Source organism: Chenopodium album, chromosome 6 (assembly GCF_948465745.1).
Source record: "Chenopodium album chromosome 6, dcCheAlbu1.1, whole genome shotgun sequence".
Classification (NCBI taxonomy): Eukaryota; Viridiplantae; Streptophyta; class Magnoliopsida; order Caryophyllales; family Amaranthaceae; genus Chenopodium; species Chenopodium album.
Window position 1 is genome coordinate 64086627 of NC_137839.1, and position 5260 is coordinate 64091886.

Consider the following 5260-nt stretch of genomic DNA (forward strand, 5'->3'; position numbering starts at 1 on the left):
GATCGGGCGCGAGAGTGAGGTTTAATTTGAGCTTCAATCCGCCCGATCGGGCAGGAACGCTCGATCGGGCAGGCACGTTCGATCGGGCAGGCACGCTCGATCGGGAAGGCACGCTCGATCTGGCAGGCACGCTCGATCAGGCGCGCAAGTGAGCCAATTTTCGGGTGTGAAATTCGCCCGATCGGGCGCAAAAATTAGAGAAATCGAGTGACCCAAAAAGGTATCCCGGCCAAATCTCTCCTGATAGGGCGAGGGATCTAGCGAAAATCAATGTCCTTTCGGCCTGATTGGGCGGAACTTGCTCGATTGGGCGCGCCTTTTTTTTTACCCGGATTACGTAATCTTTTCTTCCTTTTTTCTTTTCACTTTCTTCCTTATTTCTCCTCTTTCATTCACTCTTTCTCTCTCTAAACTCCGTTAAAAAAACTTCAACCTCACTTTTCTACTCAAGATCTTCCCAAATTCTCCCATAAAAACTCAATTTTTTTTACATATTTTTCACCCTCTCACTTTCCTCTACATTCTCAATCTAATTTTCACTAGTTTTTCTTAAATTTTTAGGAAACCCTAAGAGAGAGAAAGCTTCAATTTGTCAAGAAATCAACTTAAATGGCATTCAAGTGATCAAGGACTCAAAGGGGTGAGCAATCAAGGCAACAACCAACACCCACGGTTGACCCGGAGCTCCAAATTCCGGGAGGGAGCGAGGTGGTGGTAATAAGCATGGAGCAAAAGACTAGGATGCTCGATCTCATTGAGAGGCAGGTAATTCCTATTCGTTTTGTTTATCATCCAACCTTTTCTAGATTAGGAATTGACAAGCACGTGGAAAATTATTTAAAGGAATTAGAATGAGTGGTTTATTTAACTTGCATTACGATACTTATGATTATTTGATTGTGGAATTTATTTCTACATTTAATTTGATTAATTCTAGTGCGTTTGTGTTTCATGTTCAATTCCGTTTGCTTAACAATGATGTGAGATTGTCGTTGAAAGATATTTATAAATTATTTGAGCTAAAATCCGATAGGCCAACGGAACCACCTAGGGACTATTGTGCCAAAATATACTTGGCTTTGACAGGAAATGTGCTAGAAAACCTCCAACATGCCAAGGGAAATTGGATTCAACATCCCGTGCCAAATTTTGGCAACGGTTTGTTGGCCTCACCATCTTTGGGAGGCATGAGCCGGCAAACATAAGGAGGGATGAGTTAGAGTTGTTAGCCACACACATTGCTAAGGCGGCCGAGGCCGCTAGAGCTAGGACCCCTATTTACTTTGGTGGGTTATTCACCCACATTGTGGTAAAATTGATGGGTTTTACACCCAATGACCGTAGGAAAGTAAATGACCTTACCCTTATGGACCTAGCATACTTAGGAAGCCTTAAATGGATCCAACCTACCTCTAGTGAGATATGGTGGATAATTCACAGAGAGTCGGGTAGGAGGGATCGAGCTTCACATTGCCTAACCCAGATTTGTCCAAGTTAAAAAAAGGTAAATCCACTTACACTTTTGAATTAGGTAGCCAAGGAGAGGCTAGAGAGGCTCACCACTAACCACCTCAACCACAACCCCAATTCCAACCTCCTCCACAACCCCAACCCTACATGTATGATATCCCTACTTCTTTTGATGACTACAACATTGATCCCAACGCACCATATGAATTCTCGGCTTTTAGGAGCCAAATTCATAGGATCGAGAGGGGCCAAGGAAGGGTGGAGGGTTTAGTTCAAAACCTTGACTCTAGAGTAGGTTCTCTAGATAGACGGGTTGGGCATGTGGAGAGAAACCTAGGTAGGGGTTTATACCCCATGTATGATGATTATGCCCGCCGAGGGGCTATGCCCCCCCCCCCCCCCCCCCGAGGCTCATGTTCTCAATTGGTTTCAATACCCCCAAGAAGGGTATTCGACCCCCGGTGCTTTTGGTAGTTATGTGGACTATTCTTCGGTCCATGGTTATGGGGCAATGCCTCTTTTGGTGGGCTTAGGGGGAATATGGACCTTAACTATTTTGCAGGTGGTTCGGGTCATGGAGGTGTTGGTTCGAGTCATCGAGGCGTTGGCTCTAGCCATGGTGGTGGTTATGCTAGGATGGAGGAAGATGAGGATGATGATGAGGAGTAGCTAGTCCTAGTCACACTCCCAAGTCAATGAGGGCATTGCTTGATTTGGCTTGGGGGGAGATGATCTTGTATACATGGTATTACTCTCTTTCTTTTCTTCTTTTTATTGCTTTCTATTTTAGTTTCTTTATTGCTTTTTAGAGTATCTTTATGGCTTTTGAAAAAAAAAACAAAAATACAAAAAAATTAAAAAATAAAATAAAATAATAAAAAAATACGTTTCAATGAAGAAAATGAATCATGCTTCTCTGTGCCCCTTGAAAAAATTGTTTTGACTCTTGGTTATTGATGATAAACATTAAATTGTTGATTAGTTGGTCATGATTTGATGTTTGATTGCCTTGGAACCTTAACATGCGTCAATTTGTCCAACTACTTGTGAATATAGTGCTTTACTAGTTGATTTGGAGAGGAATGTGTGTTAGTTTCTGGTATATCAATGAATCTGAGTATTGATTTGTGACTATGAGTAATTTTTATATGATTCACTATTATGCACAATATGGAGGAGGAAGACGTTCATTCTTTTAGGTAGCCTTCAGATGATTTAGATACATTTGTTCCCTTCTTGCTACCCATGTTGTTGCTTGTGTCCTTTCATTGTTATTTAGCCACATTACAAGCATATTTGAGCCCCATTGGTTACTAGTCCCAAGCTTGTGCCCTTTCATTGGTTACTATTAGTTAGTGAGGTGAGGGAGTTGTGATGTGCACATAATTAATGAGTGTCGTTTATGGCAATCATTTGGCTTCTTTTAGGATGAATTTCATGCTATTTTATAGCTCTTTTCTTTAGTTTTCTTAGTTTTGTTCTTCATTTCTTTAGTTTGTGCTTTCCTTAGTTAGTTTTCTTTCTTTGTGCATTTCTTTGTTTATTTGGTCTTTTTCCCTTTTATTTGCTTGTTTTCGTGTATTTTCAGGTTATGATCGTATTCCGAGGATTCCCGAGACTTCCTCTCATATTTCTCATCATTTTGGATGCCTCTTGCTTGTCATTTGGAGCTCAAGATTGAAGGAATGCAACGATCAAGTTCATGAGATTGGTGCATGCATGCGGTGGGGGCATCATCTTTGGCATGAACCCACCAAAATAGCCATTTCAAGACTGCCTACCTTAGTGTTCATCATAATCACCAAGACGAGCGCACGAGGATGAGCTAGGACGAAGAAGAGAATTGCTCCCCTGTTGCCAGGTGCGGGCGTGCACCTGGTTGGTGCGAGCGCGCCTGCCTGGGTCCCTATTCCGTACCCATTTTCCCGCAGCCGCGCCTCTCCCTTGATGCGACCGCACCTTCCGGGGTTTCTTTTGGGACGATCTAACTAACTCTTCTTTTGTATCTTTCCTTTATATAGTCTTTCCTTCTATTTTTTAGAGGGAGGAGAAGGATTAGAGAATTGAATTAGATCACAATTAGATCATAATTAGAGAGATTTTAGAGAGAGAAATTCTAGGTTTTTAGAGGGAAATTCATGGTGGATTGTTGATGATTGAAGATTTCTTCATTTCCTTTGATTTTTGATCAAGTTTGTAAGGAATCCATTTCTTTAATTCAATCTATAATTTGATCTTTAGTTTGATTTCATTTGTTTTGTTGATTGTTCTAGTTTGATTGATTTGTGTTTGATTTTAGCTTGTTTGATTTGATCATGATGAATTTGTTTCTTAGTGTTGTTTTGATCTTAATTTCAATGGCTAGTGAGTAGATTCCTTGCTAAGGTAATGGTGAAGCACGTATGAGTAATGGATTAATGCTAATTGGGAAGAATTGATGGAGTTGACTATGTGATGAAATTGGTTGATGATCATGTGCATGTGTGTGATTAATTAAAGAGTAGCTAACTTTGATTGTTGCACTAGATTGCATTATAAGTTCACATTTATACTGACCATTGATTTGTGGCTTGCATTTAAAGATTGAGGTGTCTTGTGATGTTCCTAGCTAGAGTTTATCGTAGTTGACGCTAGTTAGACCTCTAGGAAAATAGCTTGATACGCTCTTTTGGTTGCATGATTGGTCTTCCCTCACATTTCTTGACTTAGTCACTTTGACCTCCCAATTAGTTGAATCCGTTACGATTACATGTGGATCCTAGCCCTAGCGTTTTACATACTTGATTTCAATTCGTTGTTTAGTCATCCTTGTCCTAGTTTACATACCTACACCATACCATTTCGGAGTAGCTTGACTTAGGCAATAGATAATCGTACACCGTTCCTCAGCGGTTCGACCCTCAACTTACCATTATACTTGTGTAAGGGTGTGTTGAGAGAGTACAAATTTTGTTTGGTCTAGGGTAGGGGTTAGTTTCAACGACCTAGTTCCGACCCTTGTCAATAATTTGCACAATGTGGGAATAAAAGAAGAGTGATTGTTCTTTTGATATTGTGATTGGAAAAAATGTTGATAATTTGTGTTTCAAAGTTGAAAATTCCAATGTGAGATAAAAAAAAAAAAAAAAAAAAAAAGAGCAAAAGAAAAAGAAAAAAATTCAAAGAAAAAATTTCAAGTTTGAAAAATAAAAAAGAATGAGTTCAAAGTTTGTTTATTCACTCTAATTCTTTAATATCATATTTTTGTGAGTGAATTTGTAAGTGTTGGTGGTTATGTGAGATGTTAATTTGGTTGTTTTGTGAACTTTTGTGGAGTTAAGTTGTGATTGGAGATGATATGGTCATTAGTTGTTTTTTACCTTGGGTTTTATTAGGATATGGCTCCCTTAAGCATGGCTTTGCTCTCACATTTTCCCAAATATTTTTTACCTTTTACCCTAGCCTTACATTACAAGATTTAAAGGCCTTCTGACCTTTGTGCATAAAATTCTGTAGATGTGAAAGTAGTTGTTTATCAATGCAAAGGATGACTTAATGTATTCCGAGTCGACTATCTAGGTTAAGTGCTATTCTCTTTAATTCCACAAGTGTTGTGAGTTTGGGAGGGCATTGTACACAATAAAGGGGTGGTTGGAGAGCGATCGAGTACATTCTTTACTCACTACATAAATGAGAGTTGAGTGTGTGAGAACTAGTCTTGAATTCTATATGCTCTTGTATTTGCACTACTTGAAAATTGCTAGGGAAGATAGGAAATCGAAGGGATTTGAATGATTGATTTTGATGCATG